Here is a 21,931-nt window from a genome sequence, read left to right as displayed (position 1 = left end):
CAGTTGTCTCAAGGAACTGTCATACAGGTGGAATGACCGCCCATAAGCTGAGCACTGTGTGCCACTACTAGTTAGCATTTAGAAAAGGCTGTTAACAAATTCAAGCATGCACCCCACCCCCAGCCAGATAGTTCTTTTAATCTTTAAGAACACCAACTAACTGGGGTCTTACTGGCAAGGGCTCATGTCAGTAGTGAAACTTTTTCTCTGAGGTTCCTTCTGTGGGCTGCTCACTTCAACTTAGCATTCATAGATTGGGTCCCCAAAGTGTACTCCTATCCTAAGTTCAAAGTACTTTGGGATACTTTGTGAGTGTGAATTCCTAGAAACTATAACTCACAAACCCCAATCAATGCATTTGTCTTCAATAGTCAGCCATGGGACACAATTATCACAAAGCAAAGGCATTTATTGAGATGAAATCATAAGAACATTCCTCTCATAACCTAGGGAGCGCTCTCACAAATACACACCATTGGGAAAAGTGGCCACACACAGAATATACTAGCAGAGAGGGATGCCTGTTGGGAATATAAGCAAAGCCAATGTAACTAACACTTCTAGCGCTATAGGACTCCTATGTTTTTTCCCTTCTTATGGTGTGCCTGTGCTGTTCTCCTCAAGCTCAGCATCTCTACTGAGCAGATTATTCCCCTGGACTTTCTAGTTTGGCTGTCTGTTGGGCCTGGCGTCTCCTACTGGGTGATTTGCTTTGTTTTAAAACATTGCCAATATAGGGCATTTCTTCCTCAAGCTGTGCTCTGAAAGAGTCACAAGAGAAAAATAAAGTGATTCCCTCTCAAGAGTTGGATTCTTCAGCATCTCACACCATATACCAAGATAAGGTCAAAACAGGTACATGATTTGCACATAAAGGGTGATACCATAAACAAATTAAGACAGCATGGAATAATCTATCTCTCAGATTTATGGATAAGGGAAGAATTTAGGACCAAAGAAGATATAGAGGGCATTACAAAATATAAAATAGATAATTTTGATTACATAAAACTAAAAAGATTTTCTACAAACAAAACCAATACAACCAAAATGACAAGATAAGCAGAAAACTGGGGGGGGGGGGGATTGCAACAAGTATCTCTGACAAAGGCCTCATTTCTCAGATATATAGAGAACTGAGTCAAATTTATAAAAATACAAGTCATTCCCCAATTGATAAATGTTCAAAGGATATGAACAGGTAGTTTTCAGACAAAGAAATCAAAGCTATCTATGGTCATATAAAAAAAATGCTCAAATATTGATCAGAGAAAGGCAAATTAAAACAACTCTGAGCTACTACCTCACACCTATCAGAGTGGCTAATGTGACAAAAATGGAAAATGTTGGATATTGGAGAAGATGTGGGAAAACTGGGACACTAATGCACTGTTGGTTGAGTTGTGAACTAATCCAACCATTCTGGAGAGCAATTTGGAATTGTGCCCAAAGGGCTATAAAACTGTGCATACCCTTTGATCCAGAAATACCACTGCTAGATCTATATCCCAAAGACATCCAAAAACAGGGAAAAAGGACCTATTTGTACAAAAAATATTTATAGTGGCTCTCTTTGTGGTGGCTAAGAATTGGAAATCAAAGACATGCCCATCAACTGGGAAATAGTTAAACAAGATGTGTTATATGAGGGTAATAGAATATTACTGTATATTATAGTGTAAAGGAATATTACTGTGCTGCAAGAAATAACAAGCAAGTTGATTTCAGAAAAACCTGGAAAGATTTACATGAACTAATTCATAGTGAAATGAACAGAACCAGGAGAACATTGTACACAGTAACAGCATATTATTTGATGAAGAACTGTGATGACTTAGCTATTCTCAGCAACATAGTGATTTCAGGGACTAATGATGAAGCATACTAACCACTTCCAGAGAAAGAACTGATACTGATTGAATACAGACTGACATGTGCTATTTTTCACTTTCATTTTTTCTTTTATTTGAATCTTCTTGAACAAGATGACTAATATAGAAATGTTTTACATGAATTGCACATATCTAACATATATATATACATATATATACATATATATATATATATATACATATATATACATATATATATACATATATATACATATATATACATATATATATACATATATATACATATATATACATATATATACATATATATACATATATATATATATATATATACACACACACATATATCAATATTGCTTACCATCTCAGGGAGGTGGGAAGGGAAAGAGGGAGGGAGGGATAGTATTTGGAACTCAAAACTTTAAATAAAAATGTTAAAAAAATTTTTTTTAAAAGAGCTGGGTTCTTTCACCACAGCTGTCTTTCTTATTGACTGCCAGAGATAATTGCTTGATTTTTCTTACAGCAGCTCATGTTTTTTTAAGCCATTAAGAAACTCCTGATCCTTCAGCTGGTAAATGGCTAGCTGTCCTATAATTTCAACAGTGTGATTAAGGCATGTCTTCACCTCACTTAAAGGAGTATAAAAGTACAAACACTTCCTTACACTTCTTCTTTTGCAACTCCTTTATATCTTGGATGAGGCAGAACAATCCAGTTTCAAATTGCATTACTGCTGAAGATCTACCCTTTAACCGTGATGTGAATACTGGTGCTTATGTCAGTGTGGAGAAAGCTGGTAGAGTAATAGAAACTATGGGCATAGAGGAGCATACCCCTCAATCTGGAAGTACTTGATGAGGAGTCTTTGGCCTAATCCCACGCCTTATACTTGCTATTTATCCACCACCCTCTCCTGCAGTAACTCATGTCCTTCAATTAATTCTGCCAGAACATATGGGAAGTGTGCATTCGGTTTTCCTTCTACCTTTTAGCAGCATGGGAGTACATTTACTACAAAATTGTTCCTCTAGAAAGTATTTGCTATAAATGTTGGGAATGGGTGAGAGTCTGATCATCTCTCCAATCCTGGGAATTTGCCCCATAAATCTAGGACGAGGAATGGAGTCTAGTCTACATTCAGCACCATAAGATCTAGTTTCCTCTATCCCCAGGAATCTTATCCCTTGGGTATTTTCTAAAGGAAATTTACTACAAAGCTACATTAAAGCACTACATGGAAAACAAACAAGGTGGTCCAGTTCTAGCCCATGCCAAGGATTCAACTGGCCAGGCTGCACAACCTCAGCCTTCCAGAATCTGCTTTTCCAGACTTCAATTATGGGCATGGGAGACTAGACCCTACTTAAGTACTTCTCTCCTACAGTTCCTTCCCTCTCTCTCAACTTGGTCAGTCTTGAGTTTCCTCCCCTTTACCCTGAGGCCAGGCCCCGGGAAAGTCCCTGCTGTACATCTTCACCAACTTGCACAAGAAAGTCTCCTTACTGGACCCCAAACGTATCTTCCCCTTTTAAGTCTCAGTACCACTCTACTCTTGCTCTATGTCTGAGGTCTCTGTCTTCTTGTTCCTTAAAGGAAGAACAAATCTTTCCTTCTATTCTGAAGGAATACAGAAGCAGATTCTACTAGTGAGACCTTCCATTCAGAATGCCTCTCCCACATGGTCACATGAACCTTGAACTGGGAGGTCTGGGTCTCGTCTGCTCCCAGGATGGCTTCTTCATTTATACTGACACACTTTATTGTTCTTAACCTGTGCCACCTTGTGGCCTGTCCTAGTTTTGACATACCCTTAGGCCAAAAGGGCCTGCCCCTTTCCTGATTCTCAGCCATAAGAGAACGGAGAAAGTCTGAAAGCCTGGGAAATCCATAAAAGAAGAACATTGTAATGATAATAATAACCCTCCATTACATAATGATCCAGGGCAGTATTTTTTCAAATACTCCTGCAATCCCCCAAGTTATTGTTGTTGTTTCAATGAACCTTGTGTTGTTTATTAAAAGGCTTTAATGATTTTAAAAATAAATAAATAAATAAAGATAATGATTTTAGAGTATTATAATACAAGTGTTCTGTCAAAGTTTTGTTTAAACTGAAGGGTCCTACCACTGTGGAAACTTTTGAGAACCACTGCTCTAAAGTTTGCAAGAGGTTTTCCCCACAAGAAGTCCACGAGAATGATTTTATTAAATTAAATAATTTGGAAAATTATTTGAAATGCTCCTAAGCCCCAATAGAGATCCACCTTTCATTCATCCTTCAATGCAGCAAAATGCAACTGAAACCCAGGAATCTGAGGACTAGTAAGGATAGTTGCCTTATGCATTTTCATTCCTGAAGGGAAGGTCAAGAAAGCTTACATTCTAACTGGGGAAACAACAGCTATGCAAATGGCTGTGTACCTACAAGATCTATGCAAGGTAAATATACATCCAGGGTAAATGTAAATTTGAGAAGGAAGCCACTAGCATTTTGGGGATGGAGAAAAGATTCTGGCAGAAGGTAGGATTTGTGCTGAATCTTGAAGGAAACTGGGGAAGCCAGGAGGTAGAGGGAGAAGGGAGAGCATTCCAGGCATGGGGGACACCCAACTAAAAAAACATATGGAGTGGGCAGATGGCATGTCCTGTGTGAGGAACAAGAAAGCCAGTGTCACTGGATTTTAGAGTAGGTGGATGAGAGTAAAGTATAAGAAGACCAGAACAATAGGAAGGGACTGGGTTATGAAGCATTCTAAAAGCCAAAGAGGATTTAATACTTGATATTCAGGGTAATAGGGAGCCTCTGAAGTTTATTGAGTAGGGAGTGACATGGTCAGATGTGTGCTTTAGGAAGGTCACTTAATCAGGTAAGTAGAGGATGGACTAGACTGGGGAGAGACTTGATCAGTAGGATATTGCAATGTTCTAGGAATGGGGTGATGAGGGTCTCCACCAGGGTGGTCACAGTGTCAGGAGAGGGGAACATGTATGAGAGGAGGCATAAACGGGAGACATGAAGATAGAAATGACGATTTGTTCTTTTCTCATGTGGATATGTGGAGTGGGAGTGAGAAATTTGAAGATGATACTTAGCTTGCAAGCTTGAGAGGATGGTAATAACTTCAACAGTAACAGTGAAGTTAGGAAGAAGGAGGGATTGGGGGGAGGGAGAAGAGAATGAGTTCAGTTTTAGACAGGTTGAGTTTAAGATAGCTAACAGATATCCATTGGAAATGCAAGACTAGAGGTCAGGAGAGAGCTTAAGGCTGGGGAAATAGATCTTAGAACAGTCTGCACAGAGATGATAATTGAATCCATGGGAACTGATGAGATCACAAGGCAACATAGTATAAAGGGAGAAGATGGTCCAGGATGGATCTTTGGGGAACATCTTCCCTTAGTGGGTATGACCCAGATGAAGATCTAACAAAGGCAAGCAGGGAGAGAACCAGGAGAGAGCAGTGCAATGACAACCTAGGGTGGGGAGAGAACTAGACAGTGGTGGGGAACTGTATGTGGCCTTCTGGGTCCTCGGATGCAGCCTTTTGACTCAGTCCAAGTTTTACAGAGCAAATCGTTTTATTAAAGAGATTCGTTCTGTGAAGTTTGGATTCAGCCACATGTGGCCTCAAGGCCACAGGTTCCCCATCCCTGAATTCCAGAAGAAGGAGAATAACAATGTCAAATGTTGCCAAGTGCTTAAGGATTAAGGAAAAACCACTACACTTGGCAATTAAAAGATCATTGGTTATGTGGAGAGAGTACTTTCAGTTGGATGATGAGGTCAGAAGCTAGAATGGAGAGTCTAGAAGATATTTAAGATGATAAAATCTCAGAATTGGAAGGTTATCTCATCAAAGGGAGCACAGTAGGAATCTAGCCAAATCATGCTCCATAAAAGCATCCCTACTTAGTCAGCCTCCACTTGAAGATTTCCAGTGACAGGGAGCTCATTACTACATGAGGCAATGTTTTTCATTATCAGACAGCACTGGTTTTGGGAAAAGAATTCCTAACATTGAGGAAGTAGTGTTGTCTAATGGACAGAGCCAGCCTTAGAGTCTGGAGGACTTGGGTTCCAGTTCAGACATACTGGCCTGTGGTCCTTGGCAAGTCACTTAAGTGGTCAGTGTCTGAGGCAGTTCTCTTAGATTCTAAGTCACAGAGCACATACAGGTCTTTATTGGTAAAAGGAGTTTCCTCACAGAGAACTCCATGTATCAGTGAAATCATAGTTCCAGCAATGCTTCCCTCCACCCCCTCAAATGAGCCCAAATATGCCCCCTGCCTCCCAGCTTTGTCCCCTGAACTACACAGTTTCCATATGATGGACCTTCAAATATCTGAAGCCAGTGCTCATGACTCTTGAGTCTTCTATTCCCCAGGTCCCTCAACCAGTGAGCATTTCATGTGGTTTCAAGATCATCTGCCACTCTGGTCACCTCCTTCTGGGATGTATGGGGTGTTTAGGGAGTACTAGCATCTTTGGTGTTATGGCTTGCCAAGTCCCTTTTAGGACTGCTCACCTACCTTTGGTGTCTACCTGGCTTTCAACACTCACCTGGGGCTCCAAGAAGCTGTAGCATGCACATGGCCACACCCCAATAAAACCATCTCAGCAGATGAGCTCAACCAGGTTGAGGATAACTGATTTTGGGCTTCAAACCCATTGGTGAGTTAGGGTGATGTCTATCCCAAGCATGTGAAGACTTCCCCCAGCAGAATGTGTGGATGAGAACAATTTGTTCCAGTGGCCAAGAAGGCAGATGAAGCAGGTGCTATGGAGTGCTTAGAGCTTTGTCAGACGTGTAGTATGCCATGGTCAACCACTGCATCTGAGGCCATTACTAGTCATCTTGATTTTTGGCATGCCACTGGACTTTGATGACTCGAGAAGCTCTCGAGGCTTGAAGACTTTGCACAGCTCTGCCTCATTTAAATGTAATTCACACACGAGTCAAGACATCACCTGGGGTATCACTGTTCCTCTTCAAAAACAAGGGATGAACAACAATAATCTCCCTCTACATATTGGTATGTTTTTTCCCTAAACTTCTATTATGTATATGTACCCTCCAAAGTCTCTGGGGCTACTTTCTTTTTTTCTTTAAATATAAATTTATTTATTTTTAGTTTTCAGTATTTACTTCCACAAGATTTTGAGTTCCAAATTTTCACCCCATCTCACCCCTCCCCCTACCCTAAGATGGCATGCATTCTGAATATCCCTTCCCCTAGTCTGTCCTCTCTTCTATCTCTCCCCCCTTCTCTTGTCCCCTTTCCCTTCTATTTTCCTGTAGGGCAGGATAGACTTCTGTATCCCATTTCCTGTATTTCTTATTTCCCAGTAGCATGTGAAAACATTTTTTTAAACATATGTTTTTAAAACCTTAGGTTTCAAATTTTCTCTCTTTCTCCCTCACCACGCACTCTCATTGAAAAGGCAAGCAACTCAATATAGGTTATACGTGTGCAGTTATGCAAAACACTTCCATAGTAGACATGTTGTAAAAAACTAACTCTATTTCCCTTAATCCTATCCTGCCCTCCCATTTATTCTATTCTTTCTTTTGACCCTGTCCCTCCTCAGAAGTATTTACTTCTGATTACCCCTTTCCCAATCTGCCCTCCTCTCTATCATCCCCTGCTCTCTTGTCCCCTTCTCCCCCTATTTTCCTGTAGGGTAAGACAGATTTCCATACCCAATTGAATGTGTATGTTATTCCCTCCTTAAGCCAAATCCAATGAGAATAAGATTCACTCATTCCCTCTCACCTTCCCCATTTCCCCTCCACTGTAAGAGACTTTTCTTTTTTTTTTGTGAGATAATTTACCCCATTCTACCTCTCCCTTTCTTCTTCTCCAGTATAATCCTCTCTCATCCCTTAATTTTATTCTCCAGATATGACCCCTTAATCTTCAACTCACCCTGTGCCCTCTATCTATCTATCTATCTATCTATCTATCATCATTACACATAATTTTTTTCCTCCAACTACCCTAATACTGACAAAGGTCTCATGAGTTAAAATATCATCTTTCCATGCAGGAATGTAAACAGTTCAATCTTAATAAGTCTCTTATGATTTCTCTTTCCTGTTTACCTCTTCATGTTCCACTGAGTCTTGTATTTGAAAGTCAAATTTTCTATTCAGCTCTGGTCTTTTCATCAAGAATGCTTGAAAGTCCTCTATTTCACTGAATGACCATTTTTTCCCCTGAAGGATTATACTCAGTTTTGCTGGGTAGGTGATTCTTGGTTGTAATCCTATCTCCTTTGCCCTCTGGAATATTATATTCCATGCCCTGTGGTCCTTTAATGTAGAAGCTGCTAAATCTTGTGTTATCCTGATTGTGTTTCCACAGTACTTGAATTGTTTTTCTGGCAGCTTGTAATATTTTCTCCTTGACCTGGGAACTCTGGAATTTGGCTATAATATTCCTAGGAGTTTTCCTTTGGGGATCTCTTTCAGGAGGAGATCTGTGGATTCTTTCAATTTCTATTTTGCCCTCTGGTTCTAATATATCAGGGCAGTTTTCCTTGATAATTTCTTGAAAGACGATGTCTAGGCTCTTTTTTTGATCATGGCTTTCAGATAGTCCAATAATTTTTAAATTATTTGTCCTGGATCTATTTTCCAGGTCAGTTGTTTTTCCAATGAGATATTTCACATTGTTTTCTAATTTTTCATTCTTTTGGATTTGTTTACTGTGTCTTGATTTCTCATAAAGTCACTATCTTCCAATTGCTCTATTCTAATTTTTAAGGAAGTATTTTCTTCAGTAATCTTTTGGACTTCCTTTTCCATTTGGCCAATTTTTCTTTTTAGGGCATTTTTCTCCTCATTGGCTTTTTGGACCTCTTTTGCCATTTGGGTTAGGCTATTTTTTAAGGTGTTATTTTCTTCAGTATTTTTTTGGGTCTCCTTTAGCAAGCTGTTGACTTGTTTTTCATGATTTTCTTGCATCACTCTCATTTCTCTTCCCAGTTTTTCCTCTACTTCCCTTACTTGCTTCTCAAAATCCCTTTTGAGCTCTTCCAAGGCCTGGGACTGATTCATATTTTTCTTGGAGGCTTTGGATGTAGGAGCTTTGACTTTGTTGTCTTCTTCTGGTTGTATATTTTGATCTTCTTTTTCACCAAAGTAAGATAATATAGTCTGACTCTTTTTGCACTGCTTGCTCATGATCCTGGCCAATTACTTGAGTTTTAAACTCTTTGTTAAGGTAAAAAGTCTTCTTCCAATGTGGAGAATGTACTGTCCCAAGCTTCGGGGGTTTGTACAGCTGTTTTCAGAGATACTTGTAGGGATCTGTAAATTTTCAGTTCTTCCAAGGTGGTATGATAAGGGGCGAGGTGTTTACTCCTTTCCTGGCCTGTGACCACAAGTACTCCTTTCTGTCCTGTAACTGTGAGGAGGGTTTCCTCTCCATAGCCACCACAAGCTCACCACACCACCCCTCCTCCTCATCCCAGGACTGCCGCCCAGAACTGTGACCCAGATCTGAACATGGGCAGAGCAAGAGATTCCTGCCTCAGCACTGGCAAAGAGATCCTTGCAATCCCCACTCTGATCAGCCACTGCATTCCCCCTCAGTCTGTGGGCTGGAAGCTCAGGGGGCAGCTGCCCCCCAGGGCCGTGCTTCTGGGGAATGGATCTGAGACCCTGTGTTCCTCTCTCAGCACCGCAGAAACAGACTTTTCCTACTGACCTTCTAAGTTGCCTTTGGCATTCGTGAATTGAGGAGTCTGGAAATTGCCACAGCTGCCAGCAATTCAGTCCTCTGAGGCCTGCTCCAGGTTTGCTGCAGCCTGTGCACCCACCCCACACTGTGCTCTGCTCCAAGACTGGTGTGAATATACCTTTCTGATCAATCATCCAGGTTGCCTTGGGCTGGAGATTTGTTTCATTCTGTCTTTTTGTGGGTTCTGCTGCTTTAGAATTTGTCTGGGGAGCCATTTTTTATGAGTATTTGGGGGTTTGGGGGAGAGTTCACGCAAGTCACTGCTTTCACTCCACCATCTTGGCTTCACCCCTTCTGGGGCTACTTTCTTAACTCATACTCTGACTTAGTAGGTCTAGTCTGCTACCTTAGAGGCAGCTGGTGGTACAGTAGATAGAGCACTGAGTCTAAAGTCAGGAAGGCTATAAGACTGTGCTTCCTCCTTGACCAATCCTTCTCTTATAACATATATCAGTGACACATCCTGCTTAAATTTCTCTCTGAGTAAAAGTCTGAGGATAATCTGGGAAAAGGTTGTTGGGCAAAATCCACTGAGAAAACTGAGAAAATATCTTTATCCATTGAAAAACACCAAGTATCTCAATTCAAGGTGCTGACATCAGCAATACTAGCAGAGAAGGCGGTGGCAATGTGAGTGGTAGAAAGAATACTGGGCTGAGTATGAAGAAATGTAGGTTACAGGCCTGCTCTGCCACTGTGGGACCTTGGGCAAGACCCTTCCCCTTTCTGGATTTCCCACATCTGTAAAATGAGGGTGTTGTATTTGGTGAGCTCCAACACACATCTCAGCTCTCCCCTTCTGTGTTCTAAATCACATGGCTCCTTCTAGGTCTAACATTCTTGATCTCTATATAAGGGTCCTCTCAGCTCTGACTTCTATATTTTAAGTTTCCCCAGCTCTGACATTTTATGTTCTAAGTTTTAAGGCTCTATCTAGTCCTGACATTCTTTGTTCTAAGGGCCCTCTCGGCTCTGACTTCTATATTTTAAGTTTCTCCCAGCTCTGACATTCTATGTTCTAAGTTCTAAGGCTATATCTAGTTCTGACATTCTTTGTTTTAAGTTCTAAGGGCCTTCTCAGCTCTGACCTCTATATTTTAAGTTTTCCCCGTCTCTGACATTCTATGTTCTAAGTTCTATACTCTAGCTCTGATGTTCTATGTTCTGGGGGTTGGTCCTTCCAGCTCTGGCGTTGTACATTTTAAAGCCCTTTCTAGCTCTGACATCCTATGAATCTGTGACTGACCCCCAAGTTGTACAATGTACCTTTGTGAACTAGTATCTACAGCATCATGCCCAGCCCCCAACAAAATGAAACATTTTATTACACTGGCAGCACCAGTGTAAGGGGAAAGGACATTAGACTTTAGATCAGAATGCCTGAGGTGGGAGTCTTCATTTTCCATTCACACTGTGTGTCACCTTAGGAAAGTCACTTTGTCTTCCTGAGCCTCAGTTTCCCCATCTGTAAAATAGGGATGACGCTGCTAGCCACTCCTAGTTCACAGCATTGATGAGGAAATCTTAGAGATTTTAAAGTACTATAGAAACGTGCCTATTACTAACTAGCTATTTGTTCCCCATTGGCCTTCAGTCACAGTGTGAAGACCTCTCTAGTGTCTTCTACCCCAGTCTAGCCTTTGTCCCTGAGGAAAACTGTGCTAACCCAAGATCCTTTGGTCTAAGCAGCTAATAATGAAACAAATACAATCTTAATAAAAGCTGACATTTATATGATAGTATACAGTACTATATAAACAGAGGGCTTTAGAGAAGCAGAAATGTCCTCCTTCCCTGCCTCATCATGATGGGAGGTGCTGTGCTCTTGAAGGCAATGCTGATGGAAGACAATCAGTCAATCAATCAATAAGCAGTAATGAAGGACACAATATACTAGGTGCTGTGGATATACAGTGAGAAAATGAAGCAGGGCCTGGCCTCAAAGGACTTTACATTTGACAGCGGAAATAACATGATACGTGTGTGTGTGTGTGTGTGTGTGTGTGTATAAAGCATACAAAACAGAGAAAAATAACTAGACTCTTCCCATTCACTAGCAGCTAGGAGGGCCAAGAAAGGCCTCAGGCAGACAGACAGTCATGTTTGAGTTAAGTCTTGAAGAAAGCCAGGGCAGTGAGGAGGTGGAACTGAGGAAGGAGCACCTTCCAGGTATGTGGCATGGTCAGTGCAGACATACACAGATGGGGGATGGAGTGTTGGGTGTGAGAAACAGGAAGCAGGCCATTAGGGCTGGACCAGAGAGTTTATGGAGGGGAGTAATGTGTAAGAGGACAAGAAACATGGGAGGGGGACAGATGTTAGGGAACTTTAAATGCCAAATAGAGGACTTTTTATTTGATCCTAGATGGTAATAAAGAGATAATGAAAAGGCTTCAAATCTGGGCTTCAGATAGAGGTGTGCTGGTATACGCTTTACAACTGGCTCTCCCAAATAATAACAACAATAATCATCATCATTATTATTATAATAATGTAGGCAAGATATATTTTTAAGTTTAAACAGTATTATTAACATTTTCTCCATCCCTTCCTTAAATCCATACAATCAATAGAACAATAAATCAAGCCCAGATTTACAGCTTTTGCATTTCTAAAATGTACATGTTCAAAGTGAAAAATCTAACAATCTGCTCTAGTACACCTGCAGGTTATAGGTCTGTCATCTAATAACCAGCCTAGCTATGTTCAGAGAGGCTTACCACTAGGTTGGCTGCAAGTACAGTCATTGACTTTTCAAACAGAGCAGCCCCCTAATGACCATCAGTGGTCTCCAAACTTTTTGATTACGTATCACTAACAATAATTTTATTTCCCTTGGTGCCTATGTTGGGGTAAGGAAGAATTTCCTGATGGCAGTTGTGTAACTACTATTTTGGGTTCCAAGTTAGGGTTGGATTATAACTATCCCGAGGGGCTGACATCTAGTTTAGAAGGGAGAAGTTGAAGGTTTACAGGGTCTTCGGTGTGGAGTGGGAGAACACTATTAATGTGTGAAGGGTTAGTGGGTTGGAGATAAGCCCCAGACAGGACTGGCTCTTGCAGAGTGGTGGGACGGGATGGGATCTATCTTTCTATTCAATGTTAGATCCTGCTGTGGTCCCTATTTTGGAGACAACTGTGCTATTTCATAGAGAAATTGTGATTGAAATTAGTGGAAGGTTCCGGATCCTTGAAGCATTGAATACATGCTACATACATACATATGTGCATGCATGCATATATACATACTTCGGTTACATATCTGCACATATAGATCATATATACCTGGATGCATGTGTGTGAATACACACACACACACACACACACACACACCCATATGCTTATATGAGTACATATGTATCTACACATTCATATCAGTTTAGAGTTTACAAATAGCTTAATATATACCACATAATTTGATCCTCATAACAAATCAGTGAGACAAGTAGGCAGGTAGCCTATGCCAATGGATCACCAACAGAACTAATCAGTTAGTCAATGAATATTTATTCAGCACATTTATACGTGCCAGGCACTGAGCTAGTCCAAGTCTTGACCCTACTGGCCTCCTATTCCTGATCACCTCCCACTATGCCACAGGGGAAGCCTTCATGGAAGAGCTGGGCATGAGCTGGGCTTTACAGGATGAGTAGGTTTAGGTGGGCAACACAGAACAAAAGAGTTCCTTCCTCCAACAAAATTCCTTCATGCCATTTTAAATCAATTCAATCCAACAAAAATTTGGTAAGCACCCAGTATGTTCAAGGTACCCACTATGTTCCCTACTATGTTAGGGAAAGACAAAAACAAAAAGTCCCTGTCTTCAAGGAGCTTATTACTATTGGGAGGAATATAGTATGTAGATAGACAAGGAAATATAAAGTATTATGTATTCTGAGGAGGGAGAGTACACTAAAAATTAGGGTCATTACGAAAGGCTTGACAGCTAGGTGGCTCAGTGGATAGAGCGCTGGGCTTGGAGGCAGGAAGACCTGAGTTCAAATCCGGCCTCAGACACTTACTAATTGTGTAACACTGGGCAAGTCACTTAACACTGTTTGCCTCAGTTCCCTCATCTGTAAGATGAGCTGGAGAAGGAAATGGCAAACCTCTCCGCTATCTTTGCCAAGAAAACCTCAAATGGGGTCATGAAGTGTTAGAAATGACTGAAAAACAACTAAGCAAAGGAAAGGCTTCCTTTAGGAGGTGTTACGTCAGCTGAATCTTACAAAAAGATCGGATTCTGGGAAGTAGCTTGGAGCTCCGTAATACATGGAGACAGGAGATGGAATGTTGGGCTTGGGGAACATCTAGGTGTTCCCTTTGGTTGGAATGTAGAGTATGTGAAGGGGAGTCATGGAAGAAGAGTGGAAAATGAGCCAGGTTTTAGAAGGCCTTAAACACTAGAAGAGCAGTTTATGTCTTATCCTAGAAGTCGGAGTGAGTCCCTAAAGGTTTCTGACAAATAGAATGGTATGAGCAGCCTTGTGCCTTGGACAGCTGCTTTTGGCAGCTGCGTGAAGGATAGATTGGAGTTGGAAGAGAATGGAATCCTCGAGGCCATAAGAAGAGTACAAATCAGAAGTGATAAGGACCTGAACTAGTGTGTGAGGGGAGAGGAAGGGATGGATATAAAAGACGACAGGGCCATGGAGCCAATGAGACCTAGCAACTGAGTAAACATAGAGGGTAAGGGAGAATTAAGGGGAAAGGATACCTCTAATGTTCCCTTGATGCCTCTCAATAGGAATAAGGATAGATGGAAAAAGTATGGGGCTAGGAGGAATGATCAGCAGTTTTATTTTGAGCATTTTGAACTTGTTGAATTTGTCTCAAGGGCATATGGATGGTGAACTGTTCCCACAGGCAGCTGGGGAGGCAGGACAGAATTCAGGAAAGTGACTAGCAGGACTAGATCCCTTAGTTTCTCCCCTGGAACTAGGCAAGTTTTGGGGGGAAGGTGGAGCCTAGAATTTGTTCTGATGCTCAGAAAGACAGAAAGACAAAATCAGAGATACCAAAATACAAGCTGAGAGCAACTTTCCCCTAGGAATACAGTTTTTCCAGATACTGGTCTTTGCAATGTTTTGGTAGTTCCAGGAAGATTTGCTTTAGCTCTAGGCCCCAAAATGACTGGCTATGAGCCCTTTGTCCCCTGGCCTTTTGGTCCATTGGCGAAATGGCTACCCTTCTCTTATCCTTCTTAAGACTTTTCGACTTGCTGAGAGATATAGAGATGTGAAGTGTTGGTATCTGGCAGCTGCTTCAAAGCCAAAATGATGGAAACAAGCTGGTAAACCCATACCTGGGCCTTCTCATTTCAGTGGAGGAGTGCAGGGTCTAGCAGCACAAAGAGGTGCTTCCCTGAGGCAGAGAGTGCTGAGTGGATTGGGAGTCTGGAAGGAATCCTTGTGGGATCACATCCACTTTCATAATCTTCACAAGGAAGGCACTGTATCTGACTTCAGGACTCCCTCCTATTTAGGGTTCACCATGTGACAGAAGCACAAATCCAGCAGCAGGTGTCTTTGATAAGCTGATAACTTTCTGCTGAATAGTCATAGCTTGGGCATATGAGAAGGAAAGGGCGAGGGTCAAATATGTTAGCTTGGGGATGGAGTACCCAGATTCTGAACACGTAGGCAGAGTAGAAAAAACAATAACAAAAACTAGACCTCATTTCAATTCCTGGTTCTGTATTTACCAGTTGTGTGACCATGGATAAGCTACCAACTCTCCCTATGCCTCAGTTTCTCATTTGTAAAATGAGGTTTCATTATATGGTCTCTAATATGGTCTTCCCTCTCTGATAGATAGAATCGTGGGGGTATCTCTGATGACCATATAAGAGCTCCTGATGTTTCAAGAGACTTTGGAAAAGGCCTTGCCCTCCCAACCCAACTTCACAGGTCCAGTTCATAGGCTGACCTTAGAGATGACCTAATCTAGCTCCCTCATTTGACAGATAAGGAAAGTGAGGCCCAAAGCGCCAGTGATTTTTCCGAGGTCACACAGTCAGCAAAAGACAGAGCTAGGATCTGAACTCACAACCTGACTCTCTTATTCCAGAATTCCTTATAGGACCATCTTCTTCCTAATAATTCAATTCTAGCCCACTTCTTTGCTGAATGCCTGCTATGTTGCTAGCCTTATTTAGTGAAAAACATGGTATAGTCCCTGTCCTCTTGGAAACTACACTCTAGCTGGTGGAAACAGAATGAATAAAGAAGAATTTATTAAACACTGGCAAGTAGGTGGTGCAGTAGATAGAGAGCACCAGGCCTGGAGTCAGGAAGACTCATCTTCTCAAGTTCAAATCCAGCCTCAGACACTTACTAGCTGTGTGACTCCGGGCAAGTCACTTAATCTTGCTTGCCTCAGTTTCTTCATCTGTAAAATGAACTAGGGAAGGAAATGGGAAACCACTCCAGTATCTGTGCCTCAAGAAAACCCCCAAAATGGGGTCATGAAAAGTTGGATTGGACTGAAATAACTCAACATCAAAATTTATTAAATACTAAGCACTTGGGATTAAGTACAAGAATAAGACAGTTCCTGTCCTGAAGAAAATATAGGGAAGTGATTGCCAGGGAGGAAAGGGTATTTTGGTTTGGGAAATCACAGGAATGGTGGGTGGAGCCATAGGGGAGTTGAGTGATGTATTCTTTCCAGTAACAATGGCAGTATTGATTTGATGTAGGTTTCTAGAAGAAGTGGAAAGCAGGTGGGGAGCAGAGAGGCATCAGAGAAGGGGGTACCCTGACGAAGTCTGCCCTGGCAAGAAGATGACTGGGGAGGTAGCATGGCCAGCTAGATGTAGTTTGCCATCACACACTCACAGTTAAACACCTATGAAACAGATCCAGACAGAACAATATTAGATCCCAAGGTGACTGATGCAGTCATCTAGGAGAGAAATTACTGTGACTGTGGTAGTCAAGATACATACACCAGGGGAGTCATGAGACTGGAGAGGGCTGGATTTGGAAATGAAGAGAGCAAGGAGAAGATCACGCTTCAGTGTGAAAGATGGGCAGAAGCCACGCTGTAATGATGTGAATAAGTATTCAAAGACTGCTGAAGACACCAATTTGGCTAAAGTGGCAGTTTGATGGGGGAAACAGTAGGAGAGAAATATGCTTTTACTTCTAGGCAAAGTAAAGTCATTGATGGTGTTTGAATGGGAGAATTACGCGATCAGTGATACATGAGAAGACTAATCTGGTCAGACGGAGAGGACTGACTGAAGGGAGAGAACCTGAAGGCAGAGAGGACAGTCAGGACATTGTCATAGTGATTCAGGTAAAAAATGACAAGGGTTTGAATAAGAGTGGGGGAATGGAATAGAAGGGACAGATGGGAGAGACTGTGGAGGACATATAGACAGAACTTGGTAACTCAGTGTTCTGCTGATGTCCTGAAAACCCATGAATGAATGAATGCATGCATGCACAAATGAAAAAGCATTTATTAAGTACTTGTTATATGAAAGGATTGTGGACACAAACAGAAAACTGATGACAATTTGTGCTCTCAAGGACCTCACATTCTAATGGGGAAGACAACACATACAGGAGATTTTAGCTGTAAGTCAGATGGAAAAGTCCCATGGTCCTTAGGGTGCAGCTGCAAAGCAAATAGTAAAGCACCATCTTTAACATCACTTCCACCAATAAAACCATCCGTTTCTAATGTTGAACCACTTGAAAGCGCCACAGACATTGATGGCAAGAACTTTATTTTCTGGGTCTTCGGTATTTGTGGCTGCTGGGAAGGCAGGGGCTGTGGTCCTCACCCACTGGTGGCAGGTGGTTAATAGTGGGAGGTGGTGGTCCTTGCGGTAGCTTCTGTGACTTCCTATTGCCCTGAGGATAAGACACCAACTGCTCAGCCAGATTCTCTACTGTACATGACTCCCACTTTCCTTGCCAGCCTTGTTTTACATTATTCCCCGTGCTCCTTCAGACATTGCAAACTGCTGGCTGTTTCCTGGATTTCACACTCTACCTCTTCTGCACATTCATAAAAACTGACCCAGAATGTTCTCTCTCTTCATCTCTGCCTCTTAGAACCCTCTCCTTTCTTCAAAACTCTGCCCAGGTACTACTTCCTATGGGGAGCCTTCCCTGCTCCTGGTAGTGGTTAAGACTTTCTCCTTATCACCCCCCCCTTCCTGCTCCACCCCCCAGGAGAATATCAGCCCTTTGAGGGTAAGGAGTGTTTTGTTTTTGTCTGTGTGCTGTTATCACAGTGCCTGGCACAAAGTAAATACTTATTGAATTTTTGTTAAATTGAAGGGAAATGGATTTCCTGCACAAGCCATTCTTATTTGTGCTTTGTCCTCACTGGGAATACTCCAGGCTAAGCTTCATGAAAACTTGGTTGGAAGCTCATCTTGGAGACTGGAGCAAAAAGAGACCCTTGTAGAACATCTGACAGTGAAGAAAAGGAAGATAACGTTGCTATCACAGGGGAAGGATATCGAGAGCAGGGAAAGGTGTTCAGAAAGTCAGGATATGGATTCGGTGGAGTGTCACGCTCCTGCCTCTGTGTTGTCTGTAATGATGATCTGGTCAGAAGTCTGAGGGAGAAGCTGCTGACTCCTTATGCCCTGGCTTTTTGTGCTTAGACCACCAGGAATCCATGTCAAAGTCTTCTGGAGCAATTAGCCTCAATGATGGCGTCATACATTTTACTTTATTTTTTTCTTCAGTACATTTTAAAGAAAAACTAGCCTAGCCTTCTGGGGTAGAGCCTAAGAATATTGGTCCTAGCACAACCCAGACCTCTGGGAAATGAAAGGTTGGTCTTGATTTTCCCTTTGATTCAGGTCATCCCCAAGCCCGAGCAGGTTGAGGGTCCCATTGCCGGGCACATTTGACTGTCATGGAAAGGCTCTAAGTTGCAGAAAGGAGATCAGTCATAACAATTGAGGCTGTGTTTTCTCGGCTCCTCTTGCCATGACAAAACTTAATTCCTTCTACTCTTTTCGTTTGCATTTTGTCTGCTTCTCTATCCTTTTCCATTGGTGCACACTCCTGCCTTACCCATGCCTCCTACAAGCTCTCCATTCCTTCAAAGCATTGCTTGGGGCAACCTATTAAAGAAGACCATTGTTACTCCCTTCCAGTTGTGTGTGTATTTATATGATAATATAATAACATATTATTATTATTATTACTTTCTATAGATGTTATATTTTCTATTCCTCAGTTAGTCAATCAACAAGTATCCGTTAAGCACTTACTACATGCCAGGCACTGTGCTAAGTGCTGAGCATACTATGAAAGACAAAAATATGGCCCCTGCCCCCCAGGAGCTTACATTCTAATGGGGGAGAAAACGTGTAAATAACTATATTCAAGATACATACAGAGTACAGTAGATGGAAAGTAATCTCAGAAGGAAGACACTAGCATGGGGGGGGAGGGACTTAGAAAGGCCTCCTGCAGAAGGCAGGATTTGACCTGAGTTCAAAGCCAAAGAAAGTCAGTGGAAGAGGCAAGGAGGAAGAGCATTCTAGGCATGGGGACAGCCCTCATGTAGAAGACAAGCTCCTTAAGGGGACTACAGCATCACTAGAGCCTAGCACAGTGCTTTGCACACAGTAGGTACCTAGTAACTATTTGTTGAATCAAACTCTCTCTTCCTTCTCTCTTTCATTTCATCCCCTTCTCCTCCTCCCTTCCTAGTGAAAGGCATTTAACCTCTCTGTGCCTCATTTTCCTCCTTTGTAATATGAAGGAATTGGGCTAGAAGTGGGCAATGATGCATTAGCCTTCAGACAAATCGATAATGACTATGATGAAGATAGTAATGATGATAATTCCCATTTCTTTAAGGTTTTCAAAGTGCTTCCTTAACAGTAATTCTGTGAATAGATATTGTGAATGTCCATTTCTTAGATGACGAAACTGAGATGCTCATAAATTAAGTGACTTGGTCATTAAGTGATTGGTTACACAATCACTAAAGGTCAGAGGAAGGATCAACACCTAGGAATTTGAGCTACGATGTGGCGGTCAGATCTGTGCTTTAGGAGAGTCACTTGGACGGTTTCATTACCTTTCCAGTCTTCTTCTTACATCTTACTCCCCAACACACACTCTTCAATCCAGCGATGCTGGTCTCCCTCTGGTCCCACATACAAGACGCTCCATCTCTCGGCTCTCAGGAGTTCTCTCTGGCTGACCCCTATACCTGGAACACTCCCCCTCTGCTGCTCTGACAACTGACCTCCCTGGCTTCCTTTAAATTCCAACTAAAATCCTACCGTCTATAGGAAATCTTCTCCAGCCCCTCTTGATTCCGGTGCCTTCCCTCTGTTATTTCCTATTTATCTTGTGTATAACTTGTTTGTATGTATTTGTTTGCATGGTCTCCTCCATTAGATTGAAAGCTCCTTGAGGGCAGGCACTATCTTTTGCTTGTATTTGTATCCCCAGCACTTAGTACAGTACCTGGAACTGGTAGGTGCTTAATAAATGCTTATTGATTGAGTATGGGTTAGAGAGGGATTGAAGCAAGTCAACAAACATTTATTAAGTGCTTACTATGTGCCAGGTACTGTACTAAGTGCTGGGGGATACAAATACAAGCAAAAAGAAAGTCAATCCTGTCCTCATGGAGCTTTAATTCTGATACAGGAAGGGAACACATAAAAAGGGAATTGAAAAAGGGAGAGGGGAAAGGTAGCTTCATGGGCATTTGAGGGCACTGTGGTGAAGTCCAGAGAATCAGAAGCAGAGCCAGGAGAGAAGTGAGGGTGGCTGGCCTGGGCCCTTCCTCCAAATGCATGTTCCAAGAGATGCTCACCAATGGGCAGAGAGATGTCTAGGGTGAGGCCACACAGATCGAGGCAACTTCCAGAGAAGGCATGGTGATGAATGCATGTATGTAATGGAGACAAACGCAAGAGTTATAGAGATAGACTCTGTAAATAAGACTTGGCAATATATCGGATATGGGAAGTGATGGAGAATGTGGAATAAACCTGACTTATCTAGGATTGGACTTCCTCTACCCAATAGAACTCCTGGATTCTGGACCATCATAGCTGACCCTGAGCCTATCCCACCTCCCACCTCCTCACTGAGGCTCAGACTGGGCACTCTTCAGGGATTCCCTCTCTCTGCCTATGCTTCACCTGGGGCTCCTTACCCCTAAGAGCTCGCTGGTCTTCATGTACCCCTACCTAAGCCCAGCTCTGGGCCCTGAGCCTCTGAGGGACTCCTGAGCTTCATGTCTCCCAAGGTCTAGTTTGGGGCCTGAGCCCCCTAAAGACTTCACATAGACCTGTACATACATTCCAGGTTGCAAGTGAAGTACTGTACAGGAAATGAGAGCAGCATGGAGTAGGTTAACCACAGCCTTTATCTAGAGGCTCAGCATCTGGCAGCCTTTCTGAACCACAGTTTCTGGGAAATGGTGTTAAGATACAAAATGAGGAGGCAGCAGTTGCCCTGCCCAGAGACCAGAAGCAGGAGGCCTCTGTCTGGGGCAAATGCAGCTTTCTGAGAGCCCCATCCTCCCCTTGCCACCTACCAAGTTTCCTTGGCTGTCCAGGCACATACCCAGAAAAGAACAGGTGGAATGGGGAGAGGGAGGGAAGGAGGGGAAGGTCCCTGCAGAGCCTGAGGGGAAGAGCCACTATCTTTTCGCATTTACTTGTACAGAGCACGGCTAGCAATTTAAACTGCCCCAAGATTCATAAATTGTATGGGCAATAGAAATCACCTGGTCCAACTCTCACTTTCACATTTGAAGTAACTGAGGCCCAGAGAGGTAAAGTGACTTGTCCAAGGTCATAGAACTAGTTAAAGGCAAAGTAGGGATTTAAACTTAGGTCTCCCAGTGCTTAGCATTCAGAGCTCTAGGGTTCCTTTTTGTTCAGTCATTTCAGTCATGTCTAACTCTCTATGGTCCCATTTGGGGTTTTCTTGGCAAAGATACTGCAGTGGTTTGCCATTTCCTTCTCCAGCTCATTTTTACAGATAAGGAAACTGAGGAAAACAGGGTTAAGAGACTTACCCAGAATCACACAGTTACTAAGTGTCTGAGGCCACATTAGAACTCAGGAAGATGAGTCTATTTACTTGGTCACTAAGCTGCCCCTGCAGAGTCCTACTCTGTCACTATAAACAGTCCAAGCTGACCTGCATTTATCGATCATCTCCTGTGGGTATCACACCATCCCTGCTATGCGCTGAAGATACAAAAATTGAGTGAAAAACAGTCCCTGCTCTCAAAGAGCTGGAGGACACATTTACCAATCCTCTGCACTGCTTGTGCCTTCTCTGAAATTCCCATTTAACCTGTGACTACCTTGT

The 21,931-nt window shown here is 42.3% G+C and overlaps 1 long non-coding RNA gene across 1 annotated transcript; it reads right to left on the bottom strand.

Annotated features, from left to right (window-relative positions):
- Positions 1–17,050: 17,050 nt before the first annotated feature.
- LOC110217066 (uncharacterized) lies at positions 17,051–21,931 on the bottom strand. The gene is made up of 2 exons (XR_013485884.1): positions 20,418–21,931; positions 17,051–17,467 (listed from the first exon to the last, which is right to left on the bottom strand). It is a non-coding gene; the product is annotated as an uncharacterized LOC110217066 (long non-coding RNA).

Source organism: Phascolarctos cinereus, unplaced genomic scaffold (genome assembly GCF_003287225.1).
Source record: "Phascolarctos cinereus isolate Bilbo 61053 unplaced genomic scaffold, phaCin_HiC Scaffold_4;HRSCAF=312, whole genome shotgun sequence".
Taxonomy (NCBI): Eukaryota; Metazoa; Chordata; class Mammalia; order Diprotodontia; family Phascolarctidae; genus Phascolarctos; species Phascolarctos cinereus.
The sequence above is the reverse complement of the archived record's forward strand: the minus strand, read 5'-3'. Positions and strand labels throughout refer to the sequence as shown.